The following is a 22,162-nucleotide window of genomic DNA, read 5'->3' on the forward strand; positions in this document are numbered from 1 at the left end:
CATCCTCAATATACACGCTAAAATGCAGGTCTCTTTCTTTACCCTTCGATAGCTCCGTTGGTAGAGCGGAGGACTGTAAGCTGATGTTTAATCTGCAATTAGCAGGTATCCTTAGGTCGCTGGTTCAACTCCGGCTCGAAGGACATTTTTATAATGTTGTCCGGTTTGGGTCAACAGGTATTTCCTGATCGCAAACCCTTGCTTCTTGTCAATATTCCTCATGACAAATCCATCCATTCTTTGTAAAACAAACTCAACCCTTGCTTCTCATCAATATTCCCCATTAAGAATCCATTCATTCTTTGTCAAACAAGCCTTGGTTTATTGTCAGCTCCATCCTCAATATACACGCTAAAATGCAGGTTTCTTTCTTTACCCTTCGATAGCTCAGTTGGTAGAGCGGAGGACTGTAGGCTGATGTTCAATGTGCAATTAGCAGGTATCCTTAGGTCGCTGGTTCAACTCCGGCTCGAAGGACATTTTTAGAATGTTGTGCGGTTTGGGTCAACAGGTATTTCCTGATCGCAAACCCTTGCTTCTTGTCAATATTCCTCATGACAAATCCATCCATTCTTTGTAAAACAAGCTCAACCCTTGCTTCTCATCAATATTCCTCATAACAAATCCATCCATCCTTTTTAAAACAAGCTCAACCCTTGCTTCTCATCAATATTCCTCATTAAGAATCCATTCATTCTTTGTCAAAAAAGCTTTGGTTTATCGGCAGCTCAGTCCTCAATATACACGCTAAAATGCATGTCTCTTTCTTTACCCTTCGATAGCTCAGTTGGTAGAGCGGAGGACTGTAGGCTGATGTTCAATGTGCAATAAGCAGGTATCCTTAGGTCGCTGGTTCAACTCCGGCTCGAAGGACATTTTAATAATGTTGTCCGGTTTGGGTCAACAAGTATTTCCTGATCGCAAACCCTTGCTTCTTGTCAATATTCCTCATGACAAATCCATCCATTCTTTGTAAAACAAGCTCAACCCTTGCTTCTCATCAATATTCCTCATAACAAATCCATCCATCCTTTGTAAAACAAGCTCAACCCTTGCTTCTCATCAATATTCCTCATTAAGAATCCATTCATTCTTTGTCAAAAAAGCTTTGGTTTATCGGCAGCTCCGTCCTCAATATACACGCTAAAATGCAGGTCTCTTTCTTTACCCTTCGATAGCTCAGTTGGTAGAGCGGAGGACTGTAGGCTGATGTTCAAACTGCAATTAGCAGGTATCCTTAGGTCGCTGGTTCAACTCCGGCTCGAAGGACATTATTATAATGTTGTTCGGTTTGGGTCAGCAGGTATTTCCTGATCGCAAACCCTTGCTTCTTGTCAATATTCCTCATAACAAATCCATTCATTCTTTGTAAAACAAGCTCAACCCTTGCTTCTCATCAATATTCCTCATTAAGAATCCATTCATTCTTTGTCAAAAAAGCTTTGGTTTATCGGCAGCTCCGTCCTCAATATACACGTTAAAATGCAGGTCTCTTTCTTTACCCTTCGATAGCTCAGTTGGTAGAGCGGAGGACTGTAGGCTGATGTTTAATCTGCAATTAGCAGGTATCCTTAGGTCGCTGGTTCAACTCCGGCTCGAAGGACATTTTTATAATGTTGTCCGGTTTGGGTCAACAGGTATTTCCTGATCGCAAACCCTTGCTTCTTGTCAATATTCCTCATGACAAATCCATCCATTCTTTGTAAAACAAGCTCAATCCTTGCTTCTCATCAATATTCCCCATTAAGAATCCATTCATTCTTTGTCAAACAAGCCTTGGTTTATTGTCAGCTCCATCCTCAATATACACGCTAAAATGCAGGTTTCTTTCTTTACCCTTCGATAGCTCAGTTGGTAGAGCGGAGGACTGTAGGCTGATGTTCAATGTGCAATTAGCAGGTATCCTTAGGTCGCTGGTTCAACTCCGGCTCGAAGGACATTTTTAGAATGTTGTCCGGTTTGGGTCAACAGGTATTTCCTGATCGCAAACCCTTGCTTCTTGTCAATATTCCTCATGACAAATCCATCCATTCTTTGTAAAACAAGCTCAACCCTTGCTTCTCATCAATATTCCTCATAACAAATCCATCCATCCTTTGTAAAACAAGCTCAACCCTTGCTTCTCATCAATATTCCTCATTAAGAATCCATTCATTCTTTGTCAAAAAAGCTTTGGTTTATCGGCAGCTCCGTCCTCAATATACACGCTTAAATGATGGTCTCTTTCTTTACCCTTCGATAGCTCAGTTGGTAGAGCGGAGGACTGTAGGCTGATGTTCAATCTGCAATTAGCAGGTATCCTTAGGTCGCTGGTTCAACTCAGGCTCGAAGGACATTTTTATAATGTTGTTCGGTTTGGGTCAACAGGTATTTCCTGATCGCAAAACCCTTGCTTCTTGTCAATATTCCTCATGACAAATCCATTCATTCTTTGTAAAACAAGCTCAACCCTTGCTTCTCATCAATATTCCTCATAACAAATCCATCCATCCTTTGTAAAACAAGCTCAACCCTTGCTTCTCATCGATATTCCTCATTAAGAATCCATTCATTCTTTGTCAAAAAAGCTTTGGTTTATCGGCAGCTCCGTCCTCAATATACACGCTAAAATGCAGGTCTCTTTCTTTACCCTTCGATAGCTCAGTTGGTAGAGCAGAGAACTTTAGGCTGATGTTCAATCTGCAATTAGCAGGTATCCTTAGGTCGCTGGTTCAACTCCGGCTCGAAGGACATTTTTAGAATGTTGTCCGGTTTGGGTCAACAGGTATTTCCTGATCGCAAAACCCTTGCTTCTTGTCAATATTCCTCATGACAAATCCATTCATTCTTTGTAAAACAAGCTCAACCCTTGCTTCTCATCAATATTCCTCATAACAAATCCATCCATCCTTTGTAAAACAAGCTCAACCCTTGCTTCTCATCAATATTCCTCATTAAGAATCCATTCATTCTTTGTCAAAAAAGCTTTGGTTTATCGGCAGCTCCGTCCTCAATATACACGCTAAAATGCAGGTCTCTTTCTTTACCCTTCGATAGCTCAGTTGGTAGAGCGGAGGACTGTAGGCTGATGTTCAAACTGCAATTAGCAGGTATCCTTAGGTCGCTGGTTCAACTCCGGCTCGAAGGACATTATTATAATGTTGTTCGGTTTGGGTCAGCAGGTATTTCCTGATCGCAAACCCTTGCTTCTTGTCAATATTCCTCATAACAAATCCATTCATTCTTTGTAAAACAAGCTCAACCCTTGCTTCTCATCAATATTCCTCATTAAGAATCCATTCATTCTTTGTCAAAAAAGCTTTGGTTTATCGGCAGCTCCGTCCTCAATATACACGTTAAAATGCAGGTCTCTTTCTTTACCCTTCGATAGCTCAGTTGGTAGAGCGGAGGACTGTAGGCTGATGTTTAATCTGCAATTAGCAGGTATCCTTAGGTCGCTGGTTCAACTCCGGCTCGAAGGACATTTTTATAATGTTGTCCGGTTTGGGTCAACAGGTATTTCCTGATCGCAAACCCTTGCTTCTTGTCAATATTCCTCATGACAAATCCATCCATTCTTTGTAAAACAAGCTCAATCCTTGCTTCTCATCAATATTCCCCATTAAGAATCCATTCATTCTTTGTCAAACAAGCCTTGGTTTATTGTCAGCTCCATCCTCAATATACACGCTAAAATGCAGGTTTCTTTCTTTACCCTTCGATAGCTCAGTTGGTAGAGCGGAGGACTGTAGGCTGATGTTCAATGTGCAATTAGCAGGTATCCTTAGGTCGCTGGTTCAACTCCGGCTCGAAGGACATTTTTAGAATGTTGTCCGGTTTGGGTCAACAGGTATTTCCTGATCGCAAACCCTTGCTTCTTGTCAATATTCCTCATGACAAATCCATCCATTCTTTGTAAAACAAGCTCAACCCTTGCTTCTCATCAATATTCCTCATAACAAATCCATCCATCCTTTGTAAAACAAGCTCAACCCTTGCTTCTCATCAATATTCCTCATTAAGAATCCATTCATTCTTTGTCAAAAAAGCTTTGGTTTATCGGCAGCTCCGTCCTCAATATACACGCTTAAATGATGGTCTCTTTCTTTACCCTTCGATAGCTCAGTTGGTAGAGCGGAGGACTGTAGGCTGATGTTCAATCTGCAATTAGCAGGTATCCTTAGGTCGCTGGTTCAACTCAGGCTCGAAGGACATTTTTATAATGTTGTCCGGTTTGGGTCAACAGGTATTTCCTGATCGCAAAACCCTTGCTTCTTGTCAATATTCCTCATGACAAATCCATTCATTCTTTGTAAAACAAGCTCAACCCTTGCTTCTCATCAATATTCCTCATAACAAATCCATCCATCCTTTGTAAAACAAGCTCAACCCTTGCTTCTCATCGATATTCCTCATTAAGAATCCATTCATTCTTTGTCAAAAAAGCTTTGGTTTATCGGCAGCTCCGTCCTCAATATACACGCTAAAATGCAGGTCTCTTTCTTTACCCTTCGATAGCTCAGTTGGTAGAGCAGAGAACTTTAGGCTGATGTTCAATCTGCAATTAGCAGGTATCCTTAGGTCACTGGTTCAACTCCGGCTCGAAGGACATTTTTATAATGTTGTCCGGTTTGGGTCAACAGGTATTTCCTGATCGCAAACCCTTGCTTCTTGTCAATATTCCTCATGACAAATCCATTCATTCTTTGTAAAACAAGCTCAACCCTTGCTTCTCATCAATATTCCTCATAACAAATCCATCCATTCTTTGTAAAACAAGCTCAACCCTTGCTTCTCATCAATATTCCTCATTAAGAATCCATTCATTCTTTGTCAAAAAAGCTTTGGTTTATCGGCAGCTCAGTCCTCAATATACACGCTAAAATGCAGGTCTCTTTCTTTACCCTTCGATAGCTCAGTTGGTAGAGCGGAGGACTGTAGGCTGATGTTCAATGTGCAATAAGCAGGTATCCTTAGGTCGCTGGTTCAACTCCGGCTCGAAGGACATTTTAATAATGTTGTCCGGTTTGGGTCAACAAGTATTTCCTGATCGGAAACCCTTGCTTCTTGTCAATATTCCTCATGACAAATCCATCCATTCTTTGTAAAACAAGCTCAACCCTTGCTTCTCATCAATATTCCTCATAACAAATCCATCCATCCTTTGTAAAACAAGCTCAACCCTTGCTTCTCATCAATATTCCTCATTAAGAATCCATTCATTCTTTGTCAAAAAAGCTTTGGTTTATCGGCAGCTCCGTCCTCAATATACACGCTAAAATGCAGGTCTCTTTCTTTACCCTTCGATAGCTCAGTTGGTAGAGCGGAGGACTGTAGGCTGATGTTCAAACTGCAATTAGCAGGTATCCTTAGGTCGCTGGTTCAACTCCGGCTCGAAGGACATTATTATAATGTTGTTCGGTTTGGGTCAGCAGGTATTTCCTGATCGCAAACCCTTGCTTCTTGTCAATATTCCTCATGACAAATCCATCCATTCTTTGTAAAACAAGCTCAACCCTTGCTTCTCATCAATATTCCTCATAACAAATCCATCCATCCTTTGTAAAACAAGCTCAACCCTTACTTCTCATCCATATTCCTCATTAAGAATCCATTCATTCTTTGTCAAAAAAGCTTTGGTTTATCGGCAGCTCCGTCTTCAATGTACACGCTAAAATGCAGGTCACTTTCTTTACCCTTCGATAGCTCAGTTGGTAGAGCGGAGGACTGTAGGCTGATGTTCAAACTGCAATTAGCAGGTATCCTTAGGTCGCTGGTTCAACTCCGGCTCGAAGGACATTATTATAATGTTGTTCGGTTTGGGTCAGCAGGTATTTCCTGATCGCAAACCCTTGCTTCTTGTCAATATTCCTCATGACAAATCCATCCATTCTTTGTAAAACAAGCTCAACCCTTGCTTCTCATCAATATTCCTCATAACAAATCCATCCATCCTTTGTAAAACAAGCTCAACCCTTGCTTCTCATCAATATTCCTCATTAAGAATCCATTCATTCTTTGTCAAAAAAGCTTTGGTTTATCGGCAGCTCAGTCCTCAATATACACGCTAAAATGCAGGTCTCTTTCTTTACCCTTCGATAGCTCAGTTGGTAGAGCGGAGGACTGTAGGCTGATGTTCAATGTGCAATAAGCAGGTATCCTTAGGTCGCTGGTTCAACTCCGGCTCGAAGGACATTTTAATAATGTTGTCCGGTTTGGGTCAACAAGTATTTCCTGATCGCAAACCCTTGCTTCTTGTCAATATTCCTCATGACAAATCCATCCATTCTTTGTAAAACAAGCTCAACCCTTGCTTCTCATCAATATTCCTCATAACAAATCCATCCATCCTTTGTAAAACAAGCTCAACCCATGCTTCTCATCAATATTCCTCATTAAGAATCCATTCATTCTTTGTCAAAAAAGCTTTGGTTTATCGGCAGCTCCGTCCTCAATATACACGCTAAAATGCAGGTCTCTTTCTTTACCCTTCGATAGCTCAGTTGGTAGAGCGGAGGACTGTAGGCTGATGTTCAAACTGCAATTAGCAGGTATCTTTAGGTCGCTGGTTCAACTCCGGCTCGAAGGACATTATTATAATGTTGTTCGGTTTGGGTCAGCAGGTATTTCCTGATCGCAAACCCTTGCTTCTTGTCAATATTCCTCATGACAAATCCATCCATTCTTTGTAAAACAAGCTCAACCCTTGCTTCTCATCAATATTCCTCATAACAAATCCATCCATCCTTTGTAAAACAAGCTCAACCCTTACTTCTCATCCATATTCCTCATTAAGAATCCATTCATTCTTTGTCAAAAAAGCTTTGGTTTATCGGCAGCTCCGTCTTCAATGTACACGCTAAAATGCAGGTCACTTTCTTTACACTTCGATAGCTCAGTTGGTAGAGCGGAGGACTGTAGGCTGATGTTCAAACTGCAATTAGCAGGTATCCTTAGGTCGCTGGTTCAACTCCGGCTCGAAGGACATTATTATAATGTTGTTCGGTTTGTGTCAGCAGGTATTTCCTGATCGCAAACCCTTGCTTCTTGTCAATATTCCTCATGACAAATCCATCCATTCTTTGTAAAACAAGCTCAACCCTTGCTTCTCATCAATATTCCTCATAACAAATCCATCCATCCTTTGTAAAACAAACTCAACCCTTACTTCTCATCCATATTCCTCATTAAGAATCCATTCATTCTTTGTCAAAAAAGCTTTGGTTTATCGGCAGCTCCGTCTTCAATGTACACGCTAAAATGCAGGTCTCTTTCTTTACCCTTCGATAGCTCAGTTGGTAGAGCGGAGGACTTCAGGCTGATGTTCAATCTGCAATTAGCAGGTATCCTTAGGTCGCTGGTTCAACTCCGGCTCGAAGGACATTTTTATAATGTTGTCCGGTTTGGGTCAACAGGTATTTCCTGATCGCAAACCTTTGCTTCTTGTCAATATTCCTCATGACAAATCCATCCATTCTTTGTAAAACAAGCTCAACCCTTGCTTCTCATCAATATTCCTCATAACAAATCCATCCATCCTTTGTAAAACAAGCTCAACCCTTGCTTCTCATCAATATTCCTCATTAAGAATCCATTCATTCTTTGTCAAAAAAGCTTTGGTTTATCGGCAGCTCCGTCCTCAATATACACGCTTAAATGATGGTCTCTTTCTTTACCCTTCGATAGCTCAGTTGGTAGAGCGGAGGACTGTAGGCTGATGTTCAATCTGCAATTAGCAGGTATCCTTAGGTCGCTGGTTCAACTCCGGCTCGAAGGACATTATTATAATGTTGTTCGGTTTGGGTCAGCAGGTATTTCCTGATCGCAAACCCTTGCTTCTTGTCAATATTCCTCATGACAAATCCATCCATTCTTTGTAAAACAAGCTCAACCCTTGCTTCTCATCAATATTCCTCATAACAAATCCATCCATCCTTTGTAAAACAAACTCAACCCTTACTTCTCATCCATATTCCTCATTAAGAATCCATTCATTCTTTGTCAAAAAAGCTTTGGTTTATCGGCAGCTCCGTCTTCAATGTACACTATAATGCAGGTCTCTTTCTTTACCCTTCGATAGCTCAGTTGGTAGAGCGGAGGACTTCAGGCTGATGTTCAATGTGCAATTAGCAGGTATCCTTAGGTCGCTGGTTCAACTCCGGCTCGAAGGACATTTTTATAATGTTGTCCGGTTTGGGTCAACAGGTATTTCCTTATCGCAAACCTTTGCTTCTTGTCAATATTCCTCATGACAAATCCATCCATTCTTTGTAAAACAAGCTCAACCCTTGCTTCTCATCAATATTCCTCATAACAAATCCATCCATCCTTTGTAAAACAAGCTCAACCCTTGCTTCTCATCAATATTCCTCATTAAGAATCCATTCATTCTTTGTCAAAAAAGCTTTGGTTTATCGGCAGCTCCGTCCTCAATATACACGCTTAAATGATGGTCTCTTTCTTTACCCTTCGATAGCTCAGTTGGTAGAGCGGAGGACTGTAGGCTGATGTTCAATCTGCAATTAGCAGGTATCCTTAGGTCGCTGGTTCAACTCAGGCTCGAAGGACATTTTTATAATGTTGTCCGGTTTGGGTCAACAGGTATTTCCTGATCGCAAAACCCTTGCTTCTTGTCAATATTCCTCATGACAAATCCATTCATTCTTTGTAAAACAAGCTCAACCCTTGCTTCTCATCAATATTCCTCATAACAAATCCATCCATCCTTTGTAAAACAAGCTCAACCCTTGCTTCTCATCGATATTCCTCATTAAGAATCCATTCATTCTTTGTCAAAAAAGCTTTGGTTTATCGGCAGCTCCGTCCTCAATATACACGCTAAAATGCAGGTCTCTTTCTTTACCCTTCGATAGCTCAGTTGGTAGAGCGGAGGACTGTAGGCTGATGTTCAATCTGCAATTAGCAGGTATCCTTAGGTCACTGGTTCAACTCCGGCTCGAAGGGAATTTTTATAATGTTGTCCGGTTTGGGTCAACAGGTATTTCCTGATCGCAAACCCTTGCTTCTTGTCAATATTCCTCATGACAAATCCATTCATTCTTTGTAAAACAAGCTCAACCCTTGCTTCTCATCAATATTCCTCATAACAAATCCATCCATTCTTTGTAAAACAAGCTCAACCCTTGCTTCTCATCAATATTCCTCATTAAGAATCCATTCATTCTTTGTCAAAAAAGCTTTGGTTTATCGGCAGCTCCGTCCTCAATATACACGCTAAAATGCAGGTCTCTTTCTTTACCCTTCGATAGCTCAGTTGGTAGAGCGGAGGACTGTAGGCTGATGTTCAATGTGCAATTAGCAGGTATCCTTAGGTCGCTGGTTCAACTCCGGCTCGAAGGACATTTTTATAATGTTGTCCGGTTTGGGTCAACAGGTATTTCCTGATCGCAAACCCTTGCTTCTTGTCAATATTCCTCATGACAAATCCATCCATTCTTTGTAAAACAAGCTCAACCCTTGCTTCTCATCAATATTCCTCATAACAAATCCATCCATCCTTTGTAAAACAAGCTCAACCCTTGCTTCTCATCAATATTCCTCATTAAGAATCCATTCATTCTTTGTCAAAAAAGCTTTGGTTTATCGGCAGCTCCGTCCTCAATATACACGCTAAAATGCAGGTCTCTTTCTTTACCCTTCGATAGCTCAATTGGTAGAGCGGAGGACTGTAGGCTGATGTTCAATGTGCAATTAGCAGGTATCCTTAGGTCGCTGGTTTAACTCTGGCTCGAAGGACATTTTTATAATGTTGTCCGGTTTGGGTCAACAGGTATTTCCTGATCGCAAACCCTTGCTTCTTGTCAATATTCCTCATAACAAATCCATTCATTCTTTGTAAAACAAGCTCAACCCTTGCTTCTCATCAATATTCCTCATTAAGAATCCATTCATTCTTTGTCAAAAAAGCTTTGGTTTATCGGCAGCTCCGTCCTCAATATACACGTTAAAATGCAGGTCTCTTTCTTTACCCTTCGATAGCTCAGTTGGTAGAGCGGAGGACTGTAGGCTGATGTTTAATCTGCAATTAGCAGGTATCCTTAGGTCGCTGGTTCAACTCCGGCTCGAAGGACATTTTTAGAATGTTGTCCGGTTTGGGTCAACAGGTATTTCCTGATCGCAAACCCTTGCTTCTTGTCAATATTCCTCATGACAAATCCATTCATTCTTTGTAAAACAAGCTCAACCCTTGCTTCTCATCAATATTCCTCATAACAAATCCATCCATCCTTTGTAAAACAAGCTCAACCCTTGCTTCTCATCGATATTCCTCATTAAGAATCCATTCATTCTTTGTCAAAAAAGCTTTGGTTTATCGGCAGCTCCGTCCTCAATATACACGCTAAAATGCAAGTCTCTTTCTTTACCCTTCGATAGCTCAGTTGGTAGAGCGGAGGACTGTAGGCTGATGTTCAATGTGCAATTAGCAGGTATCCTTAGGTCGCTGGTTCAACTCCGGCTCGAAGGACATTTTTATAATGTTGTCCGGTTTGGGTCAACAGGTATTTCCTGATCGCAAACCCTTGCTTCTTGTCAATATTCCTCATGACAAATCCATCCATTCTTTGTAAAACAAGCTCAACCCTTGCTTCTAACCAATATTCCTCATAACAAATCCATCCATCCTTTGTAAAACAAGCTCAACCCTTGCTTCTCATCAATATTCCTCATTAAGAATCCATTCATTCTTTGTCAAAAAAGCTTTGGTTTATCGGCAGCGTCGTCCTCAATATACACGCTAAAATGCAGGTTTCTTTCTTTACCCTTCGATAGCTCAGTTGGTAGAGCGGAGGACTGTAGGCTGATGTTCAATGTGCAATTAGCAGGTATCCTTAGGTCGCTGGTTCAACTCCGGCTCGAAGGACATTTTTATAATGTTGTCCGGTTTGGGTCAACAGGTATTTCCTGATCGCAAACCCTTGCTTCTTGTCAATATTCCTCATGACAAATCCATTCATTCTTTGTAAAACAAGCTCAACCCTTGCTTCTCATCAATATTCCTCATAACAAATCCATCCATCCTTTGTAAAACAAGCTCAACCCTTGCTTCTCATCGATATTCCTCATTAAGAATCCATTCATTCTTTGTCAAAAAAGCTTTGGTTTATCGGCAGCTCCGTCCTCAATATACACGCTAAAATGCAAGTCTCTTTCTTTACCCTTCGATAGCTCAGTTGGTAGAGCGGAGGACTGTAGGCTGATGTTCAATGTGCAATTAGCAGGTATCCTTAGGTCGCTGGTTCAACTCCGGCTCGAAGGACATTTTTATAATGTTGTCCGGTTTGGGTCAACAGGTATTTCCTGATCGCAAACCCTTGCTTCTTGTCAATATTCCTCATGACAAATCCATCCATTCTTTGTAAAACAAGCTCAACCCTTGCTTCTAACCAATATTCCTCATAACAAATCCATCCATCCTTTGTAAAACAAGCTCAACCCTTGCTTCTCATCAATATTCCTCATTAAGAATCCATTCATTCTTTGTCAAAAAAGCTTTGGTTTATCGGCAGCGTCGTCCTCAATATACACGCTAAAATGCAGGTTTCTTTCTTTACCCTTCGATAGCTCAGTTGGTAGAGCGGAGGACTGTAGGCTGATGTTCAATGTGCAATTAGCAGGTATCCTTAGGTCGCTGGTTCAACTCCGGCTCGAAGGACATTTTTATAATGTTGTCCGGTTTGGGTCAACAGGTATTTCCTGATCGCAAACCCTTGCTTCTTGTCAATATTCCTCATGACAAATCCATCCATTCTTTGTAAAACAAGCTCAACCCTTGCTTCTAATCAATATTCCTCATAACAAATCCATCCATCCTTTGTAAAACAAGCTCAACCCTTGCTTCTCATCAATATTCCTCATTAAGAATCCATTCATTCTTTGTCAAAAAAGCTTTGGTTTATCGGCAGCGTCGTCCTCAATATACACGCTAAAATGCAGGTTTCTTTCTTTACCCTTCGATAGCTCAGTTGGTAGAGCGGAGGACTGTAGGCTGATGTTCAATCTGCAATTAGCAGGTATCCTTAGGTCGCTGGTTCAACTCTGGCTCGAAGGACATTTTTATAATGTTGTCCGGTTTGGGTCAACAGGTATTTCCTGATCACAAACCCTTGCATCTTGTCAATATTCCTCATGACAAATCCATCCATTCTTTGTAAAACAATCTCAACCCTTGCTTCTCATCAATATTCCTAATAACAAATCCATCCATCCTGTGTAAAACAAGCTCAACCCTTGCTTCTCATCAATATTCCTCATTAAGAATCCATTCATTCTTTGTCAAAAAAGCTTTGGTTTATCGGCAGCTCCGTCCTCAATATACACGCTTAAATGATGGTCTCTTTCTTTACCCTTCGATAGCTCAGTTGGTAGAGCGGAGGACTGTAGGCTGATGTTCAATCTGCAATTAGCAGGTATCCTTAGGTCGCTGGTTCAACTCAGGCTCGAAGGACATTTTTATAATGTTGTCCGGTTTGGGTCAACAGGTATTTCCTGATCGCAAAACCCTTGCTTCTTGTCAATATTCCTCATGACAAATCCATTCATTCTTTGTAAAACAAGCTCAACCCTTGCTTCTCATCAATATTCCTCATAACAAATCCATCCATCCTTTGTAAAACAAGCTCAACCCTTGCTTCTCATCGATATTCCTCATTAAGAATCCATTCATTCTTTGTCAAAAAAGCTTTGGTTTATCGGCAGCTCCGTCCTCAATATACACGCTAAAATGCAGGTCTCTTTCTTTACCCTTCGATAGCTCAGTTGGTAGAGCGGAGGACTGTAGGCTGATGTTCAATCTGCAATTAGCAGGTATCCTTAGGTCACTGGTTCAACTCCGGCTCGAAGGGAATTTTTATAATGTTGTCCGGTTTGGGTCAACAGGTATTTCCTGATCGCAAACCCTTGCTTCTTGTCAATATTCCTCATGACAAATCCATTCATTCTTTGTAAAACAAGCTCAACCCTTGCTTCTCATCAATATTCCTCATAACAAATCCATCCATTCTTTGTAAAACAAGCTCAACCCTTGCTTCTCATCAATATTCCTCATTAAGAATCCATTCATTCTTTGTCAAAAAAGCTTTGGTTTATCGGCAGCTCCGTCCTCAATATACACGCTAAAATGCAGGTCTCTTTCTTTACCCTTCGATAGCTCAGTTGGTAGAGCGGAGGACTGTAGGCTGATGTTCAATGTGCAATTAGCAGGTATCCTTAGGTCGCTGGTTCAACTCCGGCTCGAAGGACATTTTTATAATGTTGTCCGGTTTGGGTCAACAGGTATTTCCTGATCGCAAACCCTTGCTTCTTGTCAATATTCCTCATGACAAATCCATCCATTCTTTGTAAAACAAGCTCAACCCTTGCTTCTCATCAATATTCCTCATAACAAATCCATCCATCCTTTGTAAAACAAGCTCAACCCTTGCTTCTCATCAATATTCCTCATTAAGAATCCATTCATTCTTTGTCAAAAAAGCTTTGGTTTATCGGCAGCTCCGTCCTCAATATACACGCTAAAATGCAGGTCTCTTTCTTTACCCTTCGATAGCTCAATTGGTAGAGCGGAGGACTGTAGGCTGATGTTCAATGTGCAATTAGCAGGTATCCTTAGGTCGCTGGTTTAACTCTGGCTCGAAGGACATTTTTATAATGTTGTCCGGTTTGGGTCAACAGGTATTTCCTGATCGCAAACCCTTGCTTCTTGTCAATATTCCTCATAACAAATCCATTCATTCTTTGTAAAACAAGCTCAACCCTTGCTTCTCATCAATATTCCTCATTAAGAATCCATTCATTCTTTGTCAAAAAAGCTTTGGTTTATCGGCAGCTCCGTCCTCAATATACACGTTAAAATGCAGGTCTCTTTCTTTACCCTTCGATAGCTCAGTTGGTAGAGCGGAGGACTGTAGGCTGATGTTTAATCTGCAATTAGCAGGTATCCTTAGGTCGCTGGTTCAACTCCGGCTCGAAGGACATTTTTAGAATGTTGTCCGGTTTGGGTCAACAGGTATTTCCTGATCGCAAACCCTTGCTTCTTGTCAATATTCCTCATGACAAATCCATTCATTCTTTGTAAAACAAGCTCAACCCTTGCTTCTCATCAATATTCCTCATAACAAATCCATCCATCCTTTGTAAAACAAGCTCAACCCTTGCTTCTCATCGATATTCCTCATTAAGAATCCATTCATTCTTTGTCAAAAAAGCTTTGGTTTATCGGCAGCTCCGTCCTCAATATACACGCTAAAATGCAAGTCTCTTTCTTTACCCTTCGATAGCTCAGTTGGTAGAGCGGAGGACTGTAGGCTGATGTTCAATGTGCAATTAGCAGGTATCCTTAGGTCGCTGGTTCAACTCCGGCTCGAAGGACATTTTTATAATGTTGTCCGGTTTGGGTCAACAGGTATTTCCTGATCGCAAACCCTTGCTTCTTGTCAATATTCCTCATGACAAATCCATCCATTCTTTGTAAAACAAGCTCAACCCTTGCTTCTAACCAATATTCCTCATAACAAATCCATCCATCCTTTGTAAAACAAGCTCAACCCTTGCTTCTCATCAATATTCCTCATTAAGAATCCATTCATTCTTTGTCAAAAAAGCTTTGGTTTATCGGCAGCGTCGTCCTCAATATACACGCTAAAATGCAGGTTTCTTTCTTTACCCTTCGATAGCTCAGTTGGTAGAGCGGAGGACTGTAGGCTGATGTTCAATGTGCAATTAGCAGGTATCCTTAGGTCGCTGGTTCAACTCCGGCTCGAAGGACATTTTTATAATGTTGTCCGGTTTGGGTCAACAGGTATTTCCTGATCGCAAACCCTTGCTTCTTGTCAATATTCCTCATGACAAATCCATTCATTCTTTGTAAAACAAGCTCAACCCTTGCTTCTCATCAATATTCCTCATAACAAATCCATCCATCCTTTGTAAAACAAGCTCAACCCTTGCTTCTCATCGATATTCCTCATTAAGAATCCATTCATTCTTTGTCAAAAAAGCTTTGGTTTATCGGCAGCTCCGTCCTCAATATACACGCTAAAATGCAAGTCTCTTTCTTTACCCTTCGATAGCTCAGTTGGTAGAGCGGAGGACTGTAGGCTGATGTTCAATGTGCAATTAGCAGGTATCCTTAGGTCGCTGGTTCAACTCCGGCTCGAAGGACATTTTTATAATGTTGTCCGGTTTGGGTCAACAGGTATTTCCTGATCGCAAACCCTTGCTTCTTGTCAATATTCCTCATGACAAATCCATCCATTCTTTGTAAAACAAGCTCAACCCTTGCTTCTAACCAATATTCCTCATAACAAATCCATCCATCCTTTGTAAAACAAGCTCAACCCTTGCTTCTCATCAATATTCCTCATTAAGAATCCATTCATTCTTTGTCAAAAAAGCTTTGGTTTATCGGCAGCGTCGTCCTCAATATACACGCTAAAATGCAGGTTTCTTTCTTTACCCTTCGATAGCTCAGTTGGTAGAGCGGAGGACTGTAGGCTGATGTTCAATGTGCAAGTAGCAGGTATCCTTAGGTCGCTGGTTCAACTCCGGCTCGAAGGACATTTTTATAATGTTGTCCGGTTTGGGTCAACAGGTATTTCCTGATCGCAAACCCTTGCTTCTTGTCAATATTCCTCATGACAAATCCATCCATTCTTTGTAAAACAAGCTCAACCCTTGCTTCTAATCAATATTCCTCATAACAAATCCATCCATCCTTTGTAAAACAAGCTCAACCCTTGCTTCTCATCAATATTCCTCATTAAGAATCCATTCATTCTTTGTCAAAAAAGCTTTGGTTTATCGGCAGCGTCGTCCTCAATATACACGCTAAAATGCAGGTTTCTTTCTTTACCCTTCGATAGCTCAGTTGGTAGAGCGGAGGACTGTAGGCTGATGTTCAATCTGCAATTAGCAGGTATCCTTAGGTCGCTGGTTCAACTCTGGCTCGAAGGACATTTTTATAATGTTGTCCGGTTTGGGTCAACAGGTATTTCCTGATCACAAACCCTTGCATCTTGTCAATATTCCTCATGACAAATCCATCCATTCTTTGTAAAACAATCTCAACCCTTGCTTCTCATCAATATTCCTAATAACAAATCCATCCATCCTGTGTAAAACAAGCTCAACCCTTGCTTCTCATCAATATTCCTCATTAAGAATCCATTCATTCTTTGTCAAAAAAGCTTTGGTTTATCGGCAGCTCCGTCCTCAATATACACGCTAAAATGCAAGTCTCTTTCTTTACCCTTCGATAGCTCAGTTGGTAGAGCGGAGGACTGTAGGCTGATGTTCAATCTGCAATTAGCAGGTATCCTTAGGTCGCTGGTTAAACTCCGGCTCGAAGGACATTTTTATAATGTTGTCCGGTTTGGGTCAACAGGTATTTCCTGATCGCAAACCCTTGCTTCTTGTCAATATTCCTCATGACAAATCCATTCATTCTTTGTAAAACAAGCTCAACCCTTGCTTCTCATCAATATTCCTCATAACAAATCCATCCATCCTTTGTAAAACAAGCTCAACCCTTGCTTCTCATCGATATTCCTCATTAAGAATCCATTCATTCTTTGTCAAAAAAGCTTTGGTTTATCGGCAGCTCCGTCCTCAATATACACGCTAAAATGCCGGTCTCTTTCTTTACCCTTCGATAGCTCAGTTGGTAGAGCGGAGGACTGTAGGCTGATGTTCAATGTGCAATTAGCAGGTATCCTTAGGTCGCTGGTTCAACTCCGGCTCGAAGGACATTTTCATAATGTTGTCCGGTTTGGGTCAACAGGTATTTCCTGATCGCAAACCCTTGCTTCTTGTCAATATTCCTCATGACAAATCCATCCATTCTTTGTAAAACAAGCTCAACCCTTGCTTCTCATCAATATTCCTCATAACAAATCCATCCAACCTTTGTAAAACAAGCTCAACCCTTGCTTCTCATCAATATTCCTCATTAAGAATCCATTCATTCTTTGTCAAAAAAGCTTTGGTTTATCGGCAGCTCCGTCCTCAATATACACGCTAAAATGCAGGTCTCTTTCTTTACCCTTCGATAGCTCCGTTGGTAGAGCGGAGGACTGTAAGCTGATGTTTAATCTGCAATTAGCAGGTATCCTTAGGTCGCTGGTTCAACTCCGGCTCGAAGGACATTTTTATAATGTTGTCCGGTTTGGGTCAACAGGTATTTCCTGATCGCAAACCCTTGCTTCTTGTCAATATTCCTCATGACAAATCCATCCATTCTTTGTAAAACAAGCTCAACCCTTGCTTCTCATCAATATTCCTCATAACAAATCCATCCATCCTTTGTAAAACAAGCTCAACCCTTGCTTCTCATCAATATTCCCCATTAAGAATCCATTCATTCTTTGTCAAACAAGCCTTGGTTTATTGTCAGCTCCATCCTCAATATACACGCTAAAATGCAGGTTTCTTTCTTTACCCTTCGATAGCTCAGTTGGTAGAGCGGAGGACTGTAGGCTGATGTTCAATGTGCAATTAGCAGGTATCCTTAGGTCGCTGGTTCAACTCCGGCTCGAAGGACATTTTTAGAATGTTGTGCGGTTTGGGTCAACAGGTATTTCCTGATCGCAAACCCTTGCTTCTTGTCAATATTCCTCATGACAAATCCATCCATTCTTTGTAAAACAAGCTCAACCCTTGCTTCTCATCAATATTCCTCATAACAAATCCATCCATCCTTTTTAAAACAAGCTCAACCCTTGCTTCTCATCAATATTCCTCATTAAGAATCCATTCATTCTTTGTCAAAAAAGCTTTGGTTTATCGGCAGCTCAGTCCTCAATATACACGCTAAAATGCATGTCTCTTTCTTTACCCTTCGATAGCTCAGTTGGTAGAGCGGAGGACTGTAGGCTGATGTTCAATGTGCAATAAGCAGGTATCCTTAGGTCGCTGGTTCAACTCCGGCTCGAAGGACATTTTAATAATGTTGTCCGGTTTGGGTCAACAAGTATTTCCTGATCGCAAACCCTTGCTTCTTGTCAATATTCCTCATGACAAATCCATCCATTCTTTGTAAAACAAGCTCAACCCTTGCTTCTCATCAATATTCCTCATAACAAATCCATCCATCCTTTGTAAAACAAGCTCAACCCTTGCTTCTCATCAATATTCCTCATTAAGAATCCATTCATTCTTTGTCAAAAAAGCTTTGGTTTATCGGCAGCTCCGTCCTCAATATACACGCTAAAATGCAGGTCTCTTTCTTTACCCTTCGATAGCTCAGTTGGTAGAGCGGAGGACTGTAGGCTGATGTTCAAACTGCAATTAGCAGGTATCCTTAGGTCGCTGGTTCAACTCCGGCTCGAAGGACATAATTATAATGTTGTTCGGTTTGGGTCAGCAGGTATTTCCTGATCGCAAACCCTTGCTTCTTGTCAATATTCCTCATGACAAATCCATCCATTCTTTGTAAAACAAGCTCAACCCTTGCTTCTCATCAATATTCCTCATAACAAATCCATCCATCCTTTGTAAAACAAGCTCAACCCTTACTTCTCATCCATATTCCTCATTAAGAATCCATTCATTCTTTGTCAAAAAAGCTTTGGTTTATCGGCAGCTCCGTCTTCAATGTACACGCTAAAATGCAGGTCTCTTTCTTTACCCTTCGATAGCTCAGTTGGTAGAGCGGAGGACTTTAGGCTGATGTTCAATGTGCAATTAGCAGGTATCCTTAGGTCGCTGGTTCAACTCCGGCTCGAAGGACATTTTTATAATGTTGTCCGGTTTGGGTCAACAGGTATTTCCTGATCGCAAACCCTTGCTTATTGTCAATATTCCTCATGACAAATCCATCCATTCTTTGTAAAACAAGCTCAACCCTTGCTTCTCATCAATATTCCTCATAACAAATCCATCCATCCTTTGTAAAACAAGCTCAACCCTTGCTTCTCATCAATATTCCTCATTAAGAATCCATTCATTCTTTGTCAAAAAAGCTTTGGTTTATCGGCAGCTCCGTCCTCAATATACACGCTTAAATGATGGTCTCTTTCTTTACCCTTCGATAGCTCAGTTGGTAGAGCGGAGGACTGTAGGCTGATGTTCAATCTGCAATTAGCAGGTATCCTTAGGTCGCTGGTTCAACTCAGGCTCGAAGGACATTTTTATAATGTTGTCCGGTTTGGGTCAACAGGTATTTCCTGATCGCAAAACCCTTGCTTCTTGTCAATATTCCTCATGACAAATCCATTCATTCTTTGTAAAACAAGCTCAACCCTTGCTTCTCATCAATATTCCTCATAACAAATCCATCCATCCTTTGTAAAACAAGCTCAACCCTTGCTTCTCATCGATATTCCTTATTAAGAATCCATTCATTCTTTGTCAAAAAAGCTTTGGTTTATCGGCAGCTCCGTCCTCAATATACACGCTTAAATGATGGTCTCTTTCTTTACCCTTCGATAGCTCAGTTGGTAGAGCGGAGGACTGTAGGCTGATGTTCAATCTGCAATTAGCAGGTATCCTTAGGTCACTGGTTCAACTCCGGCTCGAAGGACATTTTTATAATGTTGTCCGGTTTGGGTCAACAGGTATTTCCTGATCGCAAACCCTTGCTTCTTGTCAATATTCCTCATGACAAATCCATTCATTCTTTGTAAAACAAGCTTAACCCTTGCTTCTCATCAATATTCCTCATAACAAATCCATCCATTCTTTGTAAAACAAGCTCAACCCTTGCTTCTCATCAATATTCCTCATTAAGAATCCATTCATTCTTTGTCAAAAAAGCTTTGGTTTATCGGCAGCTCCGTCCTCAATATACACGCTAAAATGCAGGTCTCTTTCTTTACCCTTCGATAGCTCAGTTGGTAGAGCGGAGGACTGTAGGCTGATGTTCAATGTGCAATTAGCAGGTATCCTTAGGTCGCTGGTTCAACTCCGGCTCGAAGGATATTTTTATAATGTTGTCCGGTTTGGGTCAACAGGTATTTCCTGATCGCAAACCCTTGCTTCTTGTCAATATTCCTCATGACAAATCCATCCATTCTTTGTAAAACAAGCTCAACCCTTGCTTCTCATCAATATTCCTCATAACAAATCCATCCATCCTTTGTAAAACAAGCTCAACCCTTGCTTCTCATCAAAATTCCTCATTAAGAATCCATTCATTCTTTGTCAAAAAAGCTTTGGTTTATCGGCAGCTCCGTCCTCAATATACACGCTAAAATGCAGGTCTCTTTCTTTACCCTTCGATAGCTCAGTTGGTAGAGCGGAGGACTGTAGGCTGATGTTCAATCTGCAATTAGCAGGTATCCTTAGGTCGCTGGTTCAACTCAGGCTCGAAGGACATTTTTATAATGTTGTCCGGTTTGGGTCAACAGGTATTTCCTGATCGCAAAACCCTTGCTTCTTGTCAATATTCCTCATGACAAATCCATTCATTCTTTGTAAAACAAGCTCAACCCTTGCTTCTCATCAATATTCCTCATAACAAATCCATCCATCCTTTGTAAAACAAGCTCAACCCTTGCTTCTCATCGATATTCCTCATTAAGAACCCATTCATTCTTTGTCAAAAAAGCTTTGGTTTATCGGCAGCTCCGTCCTCAATATACACGCTAAAATGCAGGTTTCTTTCTTTACCCTTCGATAGCTCAGTTGGTAAAGCGGAGGACTGTAGGCTGATGTTCAATGTGCAATTAGCAGGTATCCTTAGGTCGCTGGTTCAACTCCGGCTCGAAGGACATTTTTAGAATGTTGTGCGGTTTGGGTCAACAGGTATTTCCTGATCGCAAACCCTTGCTTCTTGTCAATATTCCTCATGACAAATCCATCCATTCTTTGTAAAACAAGCTCAACCCTTGCTTCTCATCAATATTCCTCATAACAAATCCATCCATCCTTTTTAAAACAAGCTCAACCCTTGCTTCTCATCAATATTCCTCATTAAGAATCCATTCATTCTTTGTCAAAAAAGCTTTGGTTTATCGGCAGCTCAGTCCTCAATATACACGCTAAAATGCATGTCTCTTTCTTTACCCTTCGATAGCTCAGTTGGTAGAGCGGAGGACTGTAGGCTGATGTTCAATGTGCAATAAGCAGGTATCCTTAGGTCGCTGGTTCAACTCCGGCTCGAAGGACATTTTAATAATGTTGTCCGGTTTGGGTCAACAAGTATTTCCTGATCGCAAACCCTTGCTTCTTGTCAATATTCCTCATGACAAATCCATCCATTCTTTGTAAAACAAGCTCAACCCTTGCTTCTCATCAATATTCCTCATAACAAATCCATCCATCCTTTGTAAAACAAGCTCAACCCTTGCTTCTCATCAATATTCCTCATTAAGAATCCATTCATTCTTTGTCAAAAAAGCTTTGGTTTATCGGCAGCTCCGTCCTCAATATACACGCTAAAATGCAGGTCTCTTTCTTTACCCTTCGATAGCTCAGTTGGTAGAGCGGAGGACTGTAGGCTGATGTTCAAACTGCAATTAGCAGGTATCCTTAGGTCGCTGGTTCAACTCCGGCTCGAAGGACATTATTATAATGTTGTTCGGTTTGGGTCAGCAGGTATTTCCTGATCGCAAACCCTTGCTTCTTGTCAATATTCCTCATGACAAATCCATCCATTCTTTGTAAAACAAGCTCAACCCTTGCTTCTCATCAATATTCCTCATAACAAATCCATCCATCCCTTGTAAAACAAGCTCAACCCTTACTTCTCATCCATATTCCTCATTAAGAATCCATTCATTCTTTGTCAAAAAAGCTTTGGTTTATCGGCAGCTCCGTCTTCAATGTACACGCTAAAATGCAGGTCTCTTTCTTTACCCTTCGATAGCTCAGTTGGTAGAGCGGAGGACTTTAGGCTGATGTTCAATGTGCAATTAGCAGGTATCCTTAGGTCGCTGGTTCAACTCCGGCTCGAAGGACATTTTTATAATGTTGTCCGGTTTGGGTCAACAGGTATTTCCTGATCGCAAACCCTTGCTTCTTGTCAATATTCCTCATGACAAATCCATCCATTCTTTGTAAAACAAGCTCAACCCTTGCTTCTCATCAATATTCCTCATAACAAATCCATCCATCCTTTGTAAAACAAGCTCAACCCTTGCTTCTCATCAATATTCCTCATTAAGAATCCATTCATTCTTTGTCAAAAAAGCTTTGGTTTATCGGCAGCTCCGTCCTCAATATACACGCT

General features: G+C 41.0%; 24 non-coding genes across 24 annotated transcripts; all 24 read left to right on the forward strand.

The window, feature by feature from the left end:
* Window positions 1-4,883: 4,883 nt before the first annotated feature.
* trnay-gua (transfer RNA tyrosine (anticodon GUA)) lies at window positions 4,884-4,984 on the forward strand. The gene is made up of 2 exons: window positions 4,884-4,920; window positions 4,949-4,984. It is a non-coding gene; the product is annotated as a tRNA-Tyr (tRNA).
* A 295-nt stretch (window positions 4,985-5,279) lies between these two features.
* Window positions 5,280-5,380, forward strand: trnay-gua (transfer RNA tyrosine (anticodon GUA)). Its single transcript has 2 exons — window positions 5,280-5,316; window positions 5,345-5,380. It is a non-coding gene; the product is annotated as a tRNA-Tyr (tRNA).
* Window positions 5,381-5,675: 295 nt separating this feature from the next.
* On the forward strand, window positions 5,676-5,776 carry trnay-gua (transfer RNA tyrosine (anticodon GUA)). The gene is made up of 2 exons: window positions 5,676-5,712; window positions 5,741-5,776. It is a non-coding gene; the product is annotated as a tRNA-Tyr (tRNA).
* Window positions 5,777-6,071: 295 nt separating this feature from the next.
* Window positions 6,072-6,172, forward strand: trnay-gua (transfer RNA tyrosine (anticodon GUA)). Its single transcript has 2 exons — window positions 6,072-6,108; window positions 6,137-6,172. It is a non-coding gene; the product is annotated as a tRNA-Tyr (tRNA).
* A 1,483-nt stretch (window positions 6,173-7,655) lies between these two features.
* On the forward strand, window positions 7,656-7,756 carry trnay-gua (transfer RNA tyrosine (anticodon GUA)). The gene is made up of 2 exons: window positions 7,656-7,692; window positions 7,721-7,756. It is a non-coding gene; the product is annotated as a tRNA-Tyr (tRNA).
* A 1,482-nt stretch (window positions 7,757-9,238) lies between these two features.
* Window positions 9,239-9,339, forward strand: trnay-gua (transfer RNA tyrosine (anticodon GUA)). Its single transcript has 2 exons — window positions 9,239-9,275; window positions 9,304-9,339. It is a non-coding gene; the product is annotated as a tRNA-Tyr (tRNA).
* Window positions 9,340-9,968: 629 nt separating this feature from the next.
* trnay-gua (transfer RNA tyrosine (anticodon GUA)) lies at window positions 9,969-10,069 on the forward strand. The gene is made up of 2 exons: window positions 9,969-10,005; window positions 10,034-10,069. It is a non-coding gene; the product is annotated as a tRNA-Tyr (tRNA).
* A 295-nt stretch (window positions 10,070-10,364) lies between these two features.
* On the forward strand, window positions 10,365-10,465 carry trnay-gua (transfer RNA tyrosine (anticodon GUA)). Its single transcript has 2 exons — window positions 10,365-10,401; window positions 10,430-10,465. It is a non-coding gene; the product is annotated as a tRNA-Tyr (tRNA).
* Window positions 10,466-10,760: 295 nt separating this feature from the next.
* On the forward strand, window positions 10,761-10,861 carry trnay-gua (transfer RNA tyrosine (anticodon GUA)). Its single transcript has 2 exons — window positions 10,761-10,797; window positions 10,826-10,861. It is a non-coding gene; the product is annotated as a tRNA-Tyr (tRNA).
* Window positions 10,862-11,156: 295 nt separating this feature from the next.
* Window positions 11,157-11,257, forward strand: trnay-gua (transfer RNA tyrosine (anticodon GUA)). The gene is made up of 2 exons: window positions 11,157-11,193; window positions 11,222-11,257. It is a non-coding gene; the product is annotated as a tRNA-Tyr (tRNA).
* A 295-nt stretch (window positions 11,258-11,552) lies between these two features.
* trnay-gua (transfer RNA tyrosine (anticodon GUA)) lies at window positions 11,553-11,653 on the forward strand. The gene is made up of 2 exons: window positions 11,553-11,589; window positions 11,618-11,653. It is a non-coding gene; the product is annotated as a tRNA-Tyr (tRNA).
* A 1,484-nt stretch (window positions 11,654-13,137) lies between these two features.
* trnay-gua (transfer RNA tyrosine (anticodon GUA)) lies at window positions 13,138-13,238 on the forward strand. Its single transcript has 2 exons — window positions 13,138-13,174; window positions 13,203-13,238. It is a non-coding gene; the product is annotated as a tRNA-Tyr (tRNA).
* Window positions 13,239-13,867: 629 nt separating this feature from the next.
* Window positions 13,868-13,968, forward strand: trnay-gua (transfer RNA tyrosine (anticodon GUA)). The gene is made up of 2 exons: window positions 13,868-13,904; window positions 13,933-13,968. It is a non-coding gene; the product is annotated as a tRNA-Tyr (tRNA).
* Window positions 13,969-14,263: 295 nt separating this feature from the next.
* Window positions 14,264-14,364, forward strand: trnay-gua (transfer RNA tyrosine (anticodon GUA)). Its single transcript has 2 exons — window positions 14,264-14,300; window positions 14,329-14,364. It is a non-coding gene; the product is annotated as a tRNA-Tyr (tRNA).
* Window positions 14,365-14,659: 295 nt separating this feature from the next.
* trnay-gua (transfer RNA tyrosine (anticodon GUA)) lies at window positions 14,660-14,760 on the forward strand. Its single transcript has 2 exons — window positions 14,660-14,696; window positions 14,725-14,760. It is a non-coding gene; the product is annotated as a tRNA-Tyr (tRNA).
* Window positions 14,761-15,055: 295 nt separating this feature from the next.
* On the forward strand, window positions 15,056-15,156 carry trnay-gua (transfer RNA tyrosine (anticodon GUA)). Its single transcript has 2 exons — window positions 15,056-15,092; window positions 15,121-15,156. It is a non-coding gene; the product is annotated as a tRNA-Tyr (tRNA).
* A 295-nt stretch (window positions 15,157-15,451) lies between these two features.
* Window positions 15,452-15,552, forward strand: trnay-gua (transfer RNA tyrosine (anticodon GUA)). The gene is made up of 2 exons: window positions 15,452-15,488; window positions 15,517-15,552. It is a non-coding gene; the product is annotated as a tRNA-Tyr (tRNA).
* Window positions 15,553-16,639: 1,087 nt separating this feature from the next.
* On the forward strand, window positions 16,640-16,740 carry trnay-gua (transfer RNA tyrosine (anticodon GUA)). Its single transcript has 2 exons — window positions 16,640-16,676; window positions 16,705-16,740. It is a non-coding gene; the product is annotated as a tRNA-Tyr (tRNA).
* Window positions 16,741-17,431: 691 nt separating this feature from the next.
* Window positions 17,432-17,532, forward strand: trnay-gua (transfer RNA tyrosine (anticodon GUA)). Its single transcript has 2 exons — window positions 17,432-17,468; window positions 17,497-17,532. It is a non-coding gene; the product is annotated as a tRNA-Tyr (tRNA).
* A 295-nt stretch (window positions 17,533-17,827) lies between these two features.
* On the forward strand, window positions 17,828-17,928 carry trnay-gua (transfer RNA tyrosine (anticodon GUA)). The gene is made up of 2 exons: window positions 17,828-17,864; window positions 17,893-17,928. It is a non-coding gene; the product is annotated as a tRNA-Tyr (tRNA).
* A 295-nt stretch (window positions 17,929-18,223) lies between these two features.
* On the forward strand, window positions 18,224-18,324 carry trnay-gua (transfer RNA tyrosine (anticodon GUA)). The gene is made up of 2 exons: window positions 18,224-18,260; window positions 18,289-18,324. It is a non-coding gene; the product is annotated as a tRNA-Tyr (tRNA).
* Window positions 18,325-19,808: 1,484 nt separating this feature from the next.
* On the forward strand, window positions 19,809-19,909 carry trnay-gua (transfer RNA tyrosine (anticodon GUA)). Its single transcript has 2 exons — window positions 19,809-19,845; window positions 19,874-19,909. It is a non-coding gene; the product is annotated as a tRNA-Tyr (tRNA).
* A 1,088-nt stretch (window positions 19,910-20,997) lies between these two features.
* Window positions 20,998-21,098, forward strand: trnay-gua (transfer RNA tyrosine (anticodon GUA)). Its single transcript has 2 exons — window positions 20,998-21,034; window positions 21,063-21,098. It is a non-coding gene; the product is annotated as a tRNA-Tyr (tRNA).
* A 295-nt stretch (window positions 21,099-21,393) lies between these two features.
* trnay-gua (transfer RNA tyrosine (anticodon GUA)) lies at window positions 21,394-21,494 on the forward strand. Its single transcript has 2 exons — window positions 21,394-21,430; window positions 21,459-21,494. It is a non-coding gene; the product is annotated as a tRNA-Tyr (tRNA).
* The last annotated feature ends 668 nt before the right edge of the window (window positions 21,495-22,162 follow it).

The sequence above is a fragment of the Gasterosteus aculeatus genome, chromosome 12 (assembly GCF_964276395.1).
Source record: "Gasterosteus aculeatus chromosome 12, fGasAcu3.hap1.1, whole genome shotgun sequence".
NCBI lineage: Eukaryota > Metazoa > Chordata > Actinopteri > Perciformes > Gasterosteidae > Gasterosteus > Gasterosteus aculeatus.